The 14637-nt window shown below is 40.6% G+C and overlaps 1 protein-coding gene across 11 annotated transcripts in view; it reads right to left on the reverse strand.

Annotated features, from left to right (window-relative positions):
• The window catches only part of HDAC9 (histone deacetylase 9), a 460804-nt gene extending 456123 nt beyond the window's left edge, over positions 1-4681 (reverse strand). For 6 of the 11 annotated variants that reach the window (XM_068209568.1, XM_068209539.1, XM_068209531.1 and 3 more), the window contains exon 1: positions 4378-4679. The gene's annotated coding sequence lies outside the window, so the exon portion shown is untranslated. Of the gene's footprint in view, positions 1-4377 lie in introns of all 11 variants that reach the window. The other 5 variants (XM_068209506.1, XM_068209496.1, XM_068209514.1 and 2 more) reach the window with 5 other exon arrangements.
• Between the last annotated feature and the right edge of the window lie 9956 nt (positions 4682-14637).

Below are 14637 nucleotides of genomic sequence, written 5' to 3' on the forward strand. Positions count from 1 at the left end.
TATTACCTTTCAATCTCATAATCAACATCTTACATTGAGTTAATGCTAATTAAGTCAAGTAAACATCTGCTTGAAGGTTGTGTAACAAAAGTTTTCAATCACTTTTCCTCATAAAAAAATGTCTAAATTGCATATCACCTTGTCCACCTTGACTGGGTAAGAATGCATGAACAGTAAAATCTAACCAAACCAAAGACCTGTTTAGAATCCAACACCTTTTCCCCAGATGCCCAACAGCAAATGCATAAGGAAAAGTGAGGAAATGCAATGCAACCATGTGAATGGTACCTTCTTGAAATACTCTGAAGCCTCCAGATTATTTGCTGGTTACGGACATTCTGATTCAGAAGCATTATGTCTTTGCTTTCTAGCCTTTATTTTTTGGGTTTTTTTTTTTTTCTTTTTTTTTTTATTTAGGAATTTGTCCAAATCTTTTTTTCAAACCATGTTAACTTTTTGCATCGACAAACTTCTTTGTCAGAAAGTCATACAACTATATATTGTACGAAAATGGAGAAGCAGGGAGAAGTGTGGGTATATCCTCACAGGAAAGGTCTAAGCTGGCCTCAAAGTATTGAAACATTAGTTTTGAGCAGTAGTTAAGCACTATTTCACAGTAATTCTTTAGCAGTAGTTAAGCACTATTTCACAGTAATTCTTTAGCTACTTGAAGATGAATCTATAGATTAGCAGCACAAATAAACTTTGTAATTTATTATTAAAGTTGTAACAATAAATTCAACACTAGCGCAGTCTTACCCAGCACACACTGATGTTCACAACATAACGCATTCATTACAAGTTATATTGAATAAGGAAAAAATTATTTGGTTATGTATGATCATCCTAATTTAAAAACTCAAAACCAAAAGGAGAAAATGAAAGGTGATTTCATCTAGTAATGTCAGCTCTAAATTGCCTTACTCATCTATCAGTTTCAGCAAACAACATAACATTAAGTGATTCAGCAATGCAACATTCTCTGCCTATTTATCTGGAAATCACAGGCTTTGAAACATGACAAATATGTTTTACCATAGAATAGCCTAATGTTCTGTCTTTACATGAGAGCTATCTTTAATTCAGCTCAACAGATGTATTATGTACCTTCTACCTAATTGCACTAACTTAAAGAACATTTTCTTACTTTTGAGGACACTGGAAAACTCCGATGAATACTCATTCCTTTATTTTGAATTTATATGGAAAGTTCATGTAAACAGCATGCTTATAGGACACAGCATATAATCCTCAACAAATCTGGCCCAGAACTCTTTTGTAAAAGGGAAAAAGCCTCACTCCTATGATGGACTAAGCTCTCTCAGCTAAATGGTTCAGCTATGAGCATGCTGCAAGCCACAATACTTTCTACTGCAGTTTCAACACACATACCCTAAGTAGCTTTAATTTAGCTAGTCTGAATACTGGTGAATATAAAAAACCAATATTACAAACATTCTGGTAAATATGTGCTTAATTTACCAATTTGGAGATGATTAGACTACATCCCAATTCTTCTGTCATTTTTCACTGGTTATAGTTGTTCATTCACAACAGGATTTTATTACTTTCAAAGCTACATTTCACCTACTAACCATTAGCTGAATATTAAGAAACTAACTACTGCAACTACATTTAGGTACCATCAATATTCATAGTAACTCATACCAGGATTCATACAATTTTCAGGACAGGTAAACTTAAATTTTATACATATTTTCAGTATGCAAGTAATATTTCTAACAGCAAGTTCTATGGGGTAGAACTTCTGTTTCAGGTAGTGAGATGAAGAACTGAAAGTTATTTTCCAGTTTACATGCTTTTTAGAAAGTGTATAATTTTTATAACTGAATCTATTTTAATGATATTTTTAATAAGAAATTAGAAAATAGACATGCCACTTAATTATAGCATTATCTTTTCTTTTTCCCACAAAAATAAATTCTAATAGGAACAACTGCTCTAAATGAAGCATGTATTGACTTCCAGCAGTGAAGACACTATTTCGCTTTTGTTTTTAAACTGCTCTGGGAGCAGGAAGATGTTGGTGAACTGAAGATACACAGTAGCTTACAAATTACTGTTCCCATTTAGTCATGTAGACCAAGCTTCATTTGTGGAAAAGCAATTTAATGGAAAAACAAACACTACTGTTTTCAAAACTAACATTTTAAAGTAAGATTCAAAACATTTGGGTGTGTTACACATTTACACAGACTTACAGAAGAATCTGACACTGAGACCAGTGCTTTGCATAGGCTTAACTATGGGGCTGTGTTTGCATCAAGTTGGTCACCAAGAAGTATAATGGCATTTTTTTATCTTTTTTGGAATTTTGAACTGACAATGACATTTTTGTTAAAAAGACAGCTATTTCAATATTTATATGAAGAGACTTGCACCAGTGGTACACAAACATGACTGACTGCAGCTTTTCTCTGGAGCCATGACATGTTTATTCCGAATGTTTTGGATCACATCTTTGCCATGACAATGAAAAAGAGCTGCAAAAATAGTGTATTTGCATCATTCATGGTAGAAAGTTCTATGCAGTTGAGACATAGCTATTTTACACAAATAACAATGCAACTTAAGTGTATAAAGGGATGGAATTGCCTTCCAAGACTGCTCTGGTGTTATGACAGAGAACAAGCTGGCATCTCTTTCTGAACAAAGTAGGTGTTCCTGGTACAAAACATATATGAGCTGGGGCCACTGATACAGAAATGTATTGGATATGAGAGAAAATTTAGAGACATTAAGCAACAAGATAACTTCAAAAGATACAGGGATGCTGTTACGGAGCTAGGTGTGTGGAGAAAGAAGATAGGAGTAGGACAAGACATTTGAGTAGGACAGGACATTTGAAAAAGCTTAATGTGAAATACCTTCCTTTTTCTTGTTCATGAGTTCTCATCACATCTACAGGCCTTTGTGAGCTTGCAAATTAAATGCTGAATAACTGCCACAAAACTATTCTGTCACAGAAAACAAAATGTCAAGGAACTAAAGCTGACAATGTTGAAAGACAAATGTTTAAAATTCCTCAGTTTCTGTGTCAGTGCTTGTTCTATGCTGTTTGTGACAGAGAATCTCAACTTTTCCATCAAAAAAGCACAATCATGTATTTTCATATGTCAAAAGGTCTCCACAATCCACCTCACTACTTCTTCCTGAAAGATTGGCTTGTTTTAAATATTTGCCCACACTTAAATTCTCACATTGTTTAACAGTGGGTTTAGACCTCATCAGAGCACTTAAGAATATAAACTGCTGTGGCTCAGGGTAGATATTCAAAGATGAACACTCATTTTGTGCATTATGAGTAATACCTGGGTTTTTCTATAAGAGTGATAAGCATGAATGATTACTGATTGCTATTATGTTCCATTTCATATCAAAACTCAGACATTTTAGATGAGTCAAAACAACTGTACCTTTGCTGGAAACTATCTTCCTCACGTCTATGCTGCTAACCGGGAAGCTGCCGGCCGGGATGCACACACCGCTTTGCCACCGTAAATACAATTATACAAAATTCTGGCCACCCACCCGGCACGCGAACGGGACGGGACGGGAGGGGACGGGACGGGACGGGACGGGACGGGAGGGGACGGGACGGGAGGGGACGGGACGGGACGGGACGGGAGGAGACGGGACGGGAGGAGACGGGACGGGACGGGAGGAGACGGGACGGGAGGGGACGGGACGGGACGGGACGGGAGGGGACGGGACGGGAGGGGACGGGACGGGACGGGAGGAGACGGGACGGGACGGGACGGGACGGGACGGGACGGGACGGGACGGGACGGCCCCGCCCTCCGCCTGCCGCCTGCTCCGGGCAGTCCGACACCGGCCCGGCGGCGGTGCCCGAGGAGGGCGCACCCCGGCGTCGCCCACCTGTTCGGCCACCACGGGGCAGCTCCCCCGGCGCCCTCCGGAGCTCCGCGGTCCCAGCCGACCGCGGGGAGCTGGCACCGCCCGCTGAGCTCCAGCAGCCGTTCTCCGGCCGGCACCCGCGACTCGGCCAGGGCCCCGCAGGACGCGGGCGTCGCAGAAGATCCCCCGGACCCAGAAACGCACCACCCTGCCTGGCAGGGCAAGCGCTCGGGGAACTGCTCCTCCACTCACCCTCCCGCGAAGTAAAACTTGCTAGGGGCGGCTGTGTCCCCTCCCTCCCCCGCCACTTGCCAACCCTTACACGGTCCAACTTCCCGAAACCTTCCCGAAGGTCCCAAAAATACCGCCGCGGCAGGTCGAGGACAACGTCCGAGTGGCGGGACCGGCCGGCCCCGCACTCGCTGCCCGCCGCAGCCGGGCGGGCCGGAGCGGAGCGGAGCGGAGCGGAGCGGAGGGGCAGCGGGCTGTGCCACTCACCTTCCCGCTCCTCCGCCTTATCTCTTCGCTCGCGGGCTGCAACTTCCAGCGCTTCCCCCAACTGCCATCTTCCACGGAGCCACGGGGGAAGGAGCGGCGCGGCGCGGGGAGGAAAAGTTGCGGCAGCAGCGGCCGCGGCGCAGATGAGGCGGCGTTTAGGTGGCGATTAGGTGGCGATTAGGTGGCGATTAGGTGGCGATTAGGTGGCCATCGCGCCGGCGGGGCGAGCCTGTGCCGTGCGCGGCGGGCGGGCGGGGCGGCGGCGGCAGCTGGCGCAGGGCTGCGCGCTGCGATCGCCGCCCGTGGCGACGCGGGGAGGATTTGCTAAAAATAGCGGCTCGCTCGGCTCGGCGCGGCGCGGGGGGAGGCGGGGGAGGCGGCCGGGCTGCAGCGCTCCCCGCCGCGGCCGCTGGGGGCCGAGCGGGCCGGGCCTCGCAGCGCCGCCGCCGGGGACAGCGCCGAGCGGGCTCTGGGGCAGAGCGCGCCCCGGGCGGCGCTCCGGGCTCGGAGCCCGAGGGGCTGCGGCTGCCCGGGCCCGCCGAGGGACCGGCTGGCGGCGGAGCCCTGGGCTATGCCACGGCTCCCTTCCCGCTGGTGGGCTCTGTCAGCCCTAGGGGCAGGGGACACCCCTGCCTGCCCTGCCAGCGAGGGACGGTGGTGAGACAGCGGGGCCCGGACGGGTGGAGCGGGGACACGCCTCTGGGACAGCACCCGCGCTGCTCCCACCGGGTCCCGGCTTTCGGCACAGGGAGAAAGGAGGCCGTGAATGTGATTCTGTTCCCTTGGGCTGTCACAGCCCGGGATGATTGCACATTTCTCTAGTGCTGCTTTCATCTCATGGTCTTCTTATCAGTCTCAATATTTCTTGGTATCTTCAACTAGAGGATGCCCACCTTTCTGATTGCACACTCAGTCTCTTTGGTAATGATAAAGTCTCTCCTGAATTCTCTTTTCCTAATACAACTTTATACAGCATATATAGCACTTCCATCAATGGACTCTCTCTTAGCCACATTTATTTCTAATCTAATTTTTTTTGATAGATCTCTTCATTACTCAGGAGAGAAAGTGTCACCTTTTATTTCTTCTCTTCCAGAGGAAGATTAGAAGTTTGGTTCTTGGATATCTAAGCAATCAAAGAAAAAAAAAACTGTCTTCCACCTAAAGTCTATGGAAGTTTCATGCTGCATTTTAATTGATTTTTTTTTTTTTTTTTTTTTTTTTTTTTTTTTTGAGATTGATTGTATTTATTCTTTCTAGATTGTATCGCTTTCACATATGCTTTTTGGAAACGAGTGTTACAAATTGTTATTTCCAAGACTGGTGAAGTTAGAAAAAAGGTAAAGCTGCTAAAAAAAGAGGTTTGGAATTTGGGCCTGAATGACATTTATTGCTCAAGGAATAAAACAGATGAAAACTCAAGTGTGATAAGCAGTGGTTTTTGTGACCCTCAAAATAAATCTCACTTCTCAAAACTAGAAATAGAGCTGTGTCTGAGTATGTTTCAACTTGGGGAGGAATGTCATTCGTTTGTTTTGGTTTGTGTTTTAGTTTGGGAGTCAGTTTCAGTGGTATTGCTGGATGTTAAGTCATGGAGTACCATGTGACAGATCCAAGTCCAGACTGGCTAATGAAATCACAGAGCACCGTTTCCTTGACAGATCAATACACTTCAAACTGATCCATAACTTTTGTTTCATTATATACTCTTGCCCTCTGTCTACTCAAAGGAAGCATCAGCATTATAATTAGGTTTCAAAAGACTAGTCACCATTCTAATGCTATATTGGGAACTTCTGAATTTATATTGGAAAATAACGTTTCTGAGACACCTCCATGTTTGGATACTGCTTTGTTTGCCCCACTTATTTCCACTCAGTGCTAATAAATATAATAAAGTGGTGGTCCATTGTAGTTATATTCACCAGTCTTTATCTTGGTTTTGCTATATCTACTCATGCTGTTCCATTTCTTCATTATCTACTTCTAATCCTGCAGACCAAAAAATGATTTATAGGCTTGACTGACTTGCTGGAGTGAATATGTGCAGTTCTTCATTCAAATGTAGCATTCCCTATGTTATCACTGTCTTTCTGAGTTATTACAAACATTTACTGAAAGTCATGGGGATGACAAAATAATGTGCTGTGCCTGCATTATAAGCTTAATTTATAAAACTTGAGATGGGGTGCTGAAATCTTTAAAAGATTTTTATCCCTAAAAAGAGACACACATCATCCTTGAAGCTTCATCTCTGCCACATTGTGAACTGATGTCTACTGACCTTGAAGGCCACAACGCCCTTCATATATTCTCTAATTTACAATAATTACTGGATTTTTGAATGGAAAAACTTGAGTATTTATCACACAGGTCATTAGAATGGTTATTTTTGGGAGGGCCACAAACAGTTTTGGATACCACACAAAAAAAGAAAAATTGTCTTCCCCATGATTCCTTACTTTACATAGTACCTAGTGAAAACACTAGGAGAAAAACCATAAGCATTTTTTTCTCTTTTTTCCCCCAGCCATATAGAAACACTGCAAATATTGAAAACTAATATACATAAAACACTGTAACATTCAGTAAACCATCTGACACATATTTAGTATGGTTAATACTGTGGAGAAATAGCTTTTGGAAATTCCATGCTTTCACTGGAAACTAACTTAGGTATTAAAAAGGCTCTGAGGTATAACAGCTCATCAAGCAGTACCCAAGACACATCAAGCGGTGAGCAATTCCCTCACTATGATACTGAAAGAGAACATCGAGGATGTTCTGTACTCTGTGACCATTAAAAATTAAGATGGTATTCAGCTATACCCCTTTCCAATCCAGTTCATAAATTACCATTTCACAAAAAGTAAAATCAATCAAGATGAACAGAAAAACCCTTGGACATTTAACAAGACCAAACTGGACTTCCAATGTACACGTGCTTATTAAATTGTGGGTCTGAGTAAGATTCTTTTACTGAGACTATTTGCATTAAGTCTGTCTTTAAAATTTTAAGATTTGTCTTTCCTAAGAAGACCATCAAAATTTGGTGAGGTGAAGTGATGTAACTTATTTGTGATGTCTGTTAGACTGAGAATTAGTTAAAAGCTCTTCTTTTGCGTGTGTCTTCCGGTCTTTTAGCAAGTACCTTGCTCAGTAGCTCATAAACATTTTTACATGTTTCAGATTGGGTATAATTGTTAATCTTGTTTACAGAAAGTGACTGTGTCTTTTTCCTGGGAAAAGATCAGCCATTTGGCTGATCGGTTTTACACAATTTGTAAATAACCTCTTTACAATCTAAGTAAATTAACACAGATACCAACATTTTAAAGATAATAGGATTTTTCAGACTGACATTAAAAAAAAATATTTTTTTTATATACTTAAATGTCTTATGATAATATATTTCCCACACATTGGAGATAATTTAATTATTAGCTCTTTCAGTGCCTGGGCTTTCAGGAATGTGTACACAGACCTACATTCAACAGGACTATTCAGGTGGTTAAAATTAAACATGTTATTACACATTTGTTCTAGTGCCAGTGGTTAGCCAATATTTGGAAATTTGTGGGCTTTTTTTTAAAAACACTATAAAGTCAAGTGGCGTTTGACCCTGACCTATTTGTATGCAGGGAATATAGACATATCTTGTTCCTGTGATTACAGTAAATCATAAAATGAGTGACCATACTGGATTGCTCACTCATAATGCCAAGCCTGCACACAACCATGCACCCAAAGTGGTTCTTCTACTCACACAAGCAAGGGTGTTTAAGTGCCCCCTAATGCTGTGGTGAGCAGCACAGAACTCACAGTCATATAAAAAGGGGATCTAAATACAGTGATTGAGTGTCTGTTGAAAGATTTCCTGTTAGTTTTTGGATTAACTGGAGCTGTATCCTATCCTTGCTTTCCTATACTGCTCTTGATCCTGAAGCCTCTTCTGTCCATATCATAAACACCTCTGATTGTGGCAGTTTTGCCTGCTTTTTGTCTAAATCCTTCTTTCCCATTTTTAATGTTGCCTAACTATCTGAACTTTGTTTTGAAGACATTGGTATGTCCCGTTATACTGGTGTAAGGGACCCCTCACGTATCCTAAACCTGTTCTGATCTCTGACCTTGTCTTCTACTCATTCTGAAGCAGGTATCTTTCTCAAAGTCATCTGGCAATAGACTCCAGTGATAGTCTTATCTGGAGTTTTGTTCAGGCAGAGCAGCAAATTCTGTCACTCTGTCCCTGTTTACATATTCATGGTGTTTTCTTACTGTCTCCTTGATATTCTCATGTCCTTGCTTCTTCCTGGCATAAATATGTACAGCTCCAGCAAAAGAGTGCATTTGTATTCACACCTTATCTTGGTTTACAGACTGAGCACCTTTTTCTGTCTTATGCTGATCCCCAGTTTGGAAGGTAGTTTGTATTCTTTGCCACAACCAAGCTAGCAGGCGTTAAAGTTTTCTTTACTTACCCTGAACAAAATATGGATGGAAGGATAGATCACAACTACATCAAGAACTGCCCACAGATCATAAATATATCTAGCTTACAAAATTCCAAATGCATTAGTCTTTGCAAAACTTCTTAATAATTGCCAAAATAAAATTACTGGCCTTTGCACTTGATGTGTTTTATTTGTTGCTCATAATCACTGTTAGAGGGTAAAGAATGTTATAGAGGTGAATTTCTTAAGTTCCTAACTGAACACACTGTGTTTAAGTTGAGAAGAGGAACTCTTTGAGGAACACCCTGTCATTAAACCTGTCCAGATCATGCTTGTTCAGATGGATGCTTGTGGCAGGTTTTGTTATGCATTTATAACAATTAACTGCAATAACAGATAATATGTGATTCTGAATGAAAGAGTGAGTCTGAAATCACACAAATCTTCCTCACTATAATGACTCATCGGTAGGATTTCTTTATGATTTATCTTTTTTTTTTTTTGTTATTATCCCACACTCTGTAGTGATGACAGAGGTGTGATGGAGAACAGGCAGAAGTTACTGCTGGGGGCTTTTGTCAAAAGCTTGATGCAGGCAGCCTGGACCTGATGATGATTCATTGATGATCAGTGCAACAAACAATTCCATGAGAGTATCTGAGCAAGCCATTTCCTGATGTACAAAACAATTTGGTGACATTATTATTCCTTCCTGTTGTTTCTTGTTCTGAATTGCTAATTTCCAGTATTGTTTCTTGCCTGAGATCCCACAGCTTAGTACCAAGACAGTATGAACCATGATGTTCATGGAAAGAGAGCTTTTCCTGAAGTTTTCAGCCAAGAGGAAAGGTCTTGCATTTTCAGACAGGGATAGGCTTCCATGATATGGAAGGCTATTGGTAAAATAAAATTTGACATGTAACTGCTAATCTGGTGGAAATGGAAGAGATGGGCTTAGTCCCCCTGTCTTTTATGAACTTTTGCAAATGCAGTATGCAGTTCCCACTTTCAGGTATTACTGACAGGCTATGTAACTCCTCTTCAATTTAAGGTAGGGCCGCAGACACCCTACAATTATTAGTTCTATCTGGCAACAGCCTTGTCAGCTCCCTTTTGTTGTGCATGTATTATCAATAAAATAACACCAGTTTCTGAAAATGACCAGTTCCATTTACATTTCATCATCTGTTGAAAGGAAAAACGTTTGTGACTGAGTAAGAGAAGGAAGGAGCTGTCAACCCTGTTTTGTGATTACTTCCCACAAATGTTCTCACATTTTGCTTTAAGAAAGTGTTCTGACAAAAATATTAGCACTAATAGTACAGTATACATATGTTCTCAGAGTATAAATAGTGCAACTTCATCTCATGAGATAGCTCAGGGCTCCATCCAATGACTTTAATGAGGTTTGAGGTTGCTCAGTACCTCACAGCAGATGCTCAGCACACCCCAGGAAGGTGACATGGTAATCATGTGAGGTGAAAAGCACCATCCGTGCTCGTCCAAGCCAGTGAGAGTCACAGAGCCTTGGCGCCTGCAGCATCAAACCTTTCATTCTCCAATGAATGCAAAAAAACCATTTCTTTCTCTATCACACTGGATCGGCATACTCCAACAGATGCATCCTCCAAACCACAATATGTATTGGCAGCCTGCTTTCAGAGAAGTGAAACTCTTTTGCCCTAACTTAGGTGACAGCATTGCCTTCAGCTTCCTGTTAAAGCAGTAGAGAGAAATAGTTTCAGAGAACAACCTTTCATTCAACTGTAGATGCTGAACACACCTGCAGTGTCTGCTCTTTGTTATTCTTTTTTATTACATTATGTCTTACAGGGGAGTTTTTACCAGTCAAGTGGCCAGAAAGAAATTCTTATTTGTAGGCCACCAAGGAGACACATGTCTACTCTTATATAAATTCTGGATTTGTAGTTATTATTAGTTTGCAGATTCATGCGCCAATAAGGTGATGTATTGTGTTCAAGAATTTCAAATAGATATTCCTAAAATTGTAGTGTTTTGCAATTTTAACACTACAGGAAGAAGTGGGTATCAAAAATACTAATACATTCAATTTAGAGACATTGAGACATTGATAGGGTCCTGAAAAATCTGAGGGTGATTTCAAGGGAAGAGTCAGAAATGGGATTTAACAAGGGGTGCCTTTTACTTACAAAAAGTTCTATTAGTAATTAGTCTGTTTCAAATATTCCACTCTGGTTTTCTGTGTGTCCTCCACAATTTCATTATTTTCTTTCTTCTGATTTGATCAATCATTATGGTTATTATCTCTCAGCTACAGAAATTTCAGGAAATGTTGCTGAAAAGAGCCTACTATTCCTTTCTCATGTAACTGAATAACTTTGTTGAGGTCACTTTACTGAATGAATTCCCAGTTTCTGAAAGCTTTCACACAATCTGTTGTACCCTAAAGAAAAAAAATGTACTTGTTCACTGAATATGACCTACTCTGTAGGAGTGACATATTCTACACTTTGGAGCCTTATATTTTTTGTGTTAATGGTTATTAAAAATTTTTGCAGTACAGCATAATATCTTACACACATAAATATAAATATACATGCATACCTGCATATGATCTCTAGCATATCGGTGTACCATGTAAATATATATATATTATATTTATACATAAGTATGTATAAACATATGTATAATATTTAAGCATGAACATACAGATATATTCCAGGTTACAGCTGAAAGCTACCTCTGCATCCCCCTACACAAAGTGAAAAAGTTTATCACAACTTCCTGCAGTCTTTTTATTGTATAAAAAGAATTCATGATTATAACAAAATCACCTGTACATAACCTTTGAAACTCCTCCTATTCCTCTGAGTCACAGTACTAGAATTATATAAGAGAAGTAGACAAAGGCTGTTCTTTCTGGATTTCTGTCTTTATATGTAAGGCAGAGGAACTCTGATCTCTGCCCTAAATCTTTTCTGCGTACAATGTAGCTACTAGAGAACATTCAGCTACTTTAAAAAGTGAGACTAATAAAATAGCGGTAATATTATTTGTCAAAGAACTCCTTTAACGCACACATTTATTTGTGTAAGCCTGTTAAAATGAAAAGTGTTATGACATTTTTTATTGAGGGTCAAGACCATGCAACTTAAGTAATCACTATAACCAAAACTCTAGAAAATCTTAAACTCACCTATAAAGATTCATATTAAGCAAGAATTTATTAATTGAAAAGTTTCTATTGATTTACTGTTATTTGCAAAACATAATATGTGAGGTGAGGGCTTGTAGTGATGCAGAGTCCCCAGGCAGGTGCAATGGTGAGCCACTTTATTCCAAAAACCTGGCCTTTTAAAGCAATTAACTGATTATCAGTTACATAGTTTTAAATCATAAGAAACATGATTCAACCAACCACCATGCACCCCAGTGTGAACACACAATGGTTGCATAATTCGTTTCTCTACCTCCAATTCAGATGAGTCACTTTCCCATAGTTCTTTTCTGCTTAGCCAAAGTAGAAGGCCCGAGCCATGATTTTACGAGACCTTCCTTTTATAAGGTTTCCTATATGCAACAATAATACATACATATTTCTATGTGATTGTGCTGCCTATATATGACATAAACTGTCAAAGCTATTGCTAAATAGAACAATTATTATCTTACTTATTTGTCAGTAGCATAAATGTAAGACAAAATTCAAGTACTCTATTTCCCAATTTTTCTCTCCAAGCCACCCCTAGTAAGCTTGAATTTGTACAACTTCTTGTCTAGGATGCAATAAAGGACAATTGTCCATTCTCTACAATGCCACATTTTGATCATTTGCCAATGCCTCACAAAGGTATTTGTGCATTTTTTGATGGCTGTTTCATGTTCTGATACTATGATACCATTAAAATTTCAGAGCACAGACAGTTCTCAGCATAATAAAAAAATCTATGAGGAATTGACTTCATTATGATGACTCAAACCCATTTTGTCTTTAAAGGTGCTGTACTGGTCAGCAATGACCAAACTTTTGGTTATCTTGAATTAAAAAGAGTTTTTTTCACTATTGTGTCCTATAAAAGTTGTCATGCAGTTATAATTCTGTCTGTGCCTGTAGCCGTGGCTGATGTCTGGCAGGATTTAGTACAAAGCTAAATACTGTCAGCACTGCTGAAACAGAATGATGAAGCATTATTCCTGGTAGCATGATAAAGAATGGGAAATCACAGAACTGTAGAATCATAGGAAAGTTTGAGGAGGAAGAGACTTTAAAGATCATGTTGTTTCAAACTCCCTGCTTTTGGCATGTATGCCACCCACTAAACCAGGTTGCTTAGGGTCAATCCAACTTGGCCTTGAACACTTCCAGCGATGGAACTTCCACAATTTTTCTGGACAACCGGTTTCACTGTTCCAAATTCCAGTGCCTTGCCACCCTCCATAGGAAAGAATTTCTTCCTAATATCTACTCTAAACCTACCTTCATTCAGTTTAAGACCATTACCCCATGTCCTATCCCTACATGCTCTTGTACAAAATCAGTCTACAGGTTTCCTGTAGGTCTCCTTTAGAAATTCAAACACAACTCTCTCAGCCCGTCCTCTTAGGAGAGGTGCTCCAGCCTTCTGGTCATCTTTGCAGCCCTCTCCTGACTCACTCCAACAGGTCCATGTCCTTCTTATGTTGCAAGTAAGGGTTGTATTTCCCCTGTGGCAGTCATTGAGAACTTCACCAGACTGCAACAACTTCCCAAATATAGTGGACAGTGGCATAGTCACCTAATCTGCCTGTTCCTTCAGGACCAGCAGAGGCATCTCATCAGGTCCCATGGACGTGTGCACCTCCAGGTTCTTTACATGGCCTTGAACTTATCTTCTCCTACAGCAGATGGTTCTTCATTCTCCTAGTCCCTGCCTTTGCTTTCTGTGACTTGGCTGGTGTGGCTGGAGCACTTGCCAGTCCAAACTGAGGCAAAAAACGTCATTGAGTACCTCAGCCTTCTCCATCTGCCAAGTAACCACGTCTCCCAATTTCCATCTGGTAGGGCACACTTTTCCCCTAGTCTTTCTCTTATCACTGACATACCCATAATAGTTTTTCTTGTTGTCCTTGATGCTCCTGGCCAGATTTAATTCTACCTTTAAATCTATCCACTTTCCTAACATGATCCCTGTCTGCTTGAACAATTTCTCTGTGTTCTCCTCAGGTTCTTTGTCCATACTTCCACCCTCTGTAAGGAAAGTTTGTCCAGGAGGTCCCCATTCATCCATGCATGTCTCTGGGTGTTTTTTTTTTTTTTTACTTTCTCTTTGTTGGGGTGCATCACTGCTGAGTTTGAATGAGGTGATCCTTATCATCAGTCCATACAAAAATAGTTATCTTTAGAACCCCATCATAACTCCAGTGCCAATAGAATCAATCTGAATGAGAATTATTTTGGTACATGTAGAAAAGTACTTTTTTAGCAGAAACTGAGGACTGGTATCAAATTTAGCATCTCAGTGCTTCTTCATATTATTGACTGTGAAAATTGATCAATAATAGCCCCTGTAAAAATATACAAAATGTGTTAGATCTGCTTGTGACACCTCTAACAGTGACCAATAGAACAATTCAAACATGGTTATCTTCGGCAATCGTTAAGCCCAAAGAATTTGCTTTTTTCCCTTTGCTCTGTCCAAAACAAATAATCACAACTATATTTTCTGGTGTTTTCTCTATTGCTCTTTACCTTCTCTTTACCTGAAATCACCTAGTAGCATCTTGTTAAGTGGTTGGCCATTCCCAGTACACCATAAGGAATAGCTGCTACATTTTTACCCAAATC

This window comes from Anomalospiza imberbis, chromosome 1 (genome assembly GCF_031753505.1).
Source record: "Anomalospiza imberbis isolate Cuckoo-Finch-1a 21T00152 chromosome 1, ASM3175350v1, whole genome shotgun sequence".
Classification (NCBI taxonomy): Eukaryota; Metazoa; Chordata; class Aves; order Passeriformes; family Viduidae; genus Anomalospiza; species Anomalospiza imberbis.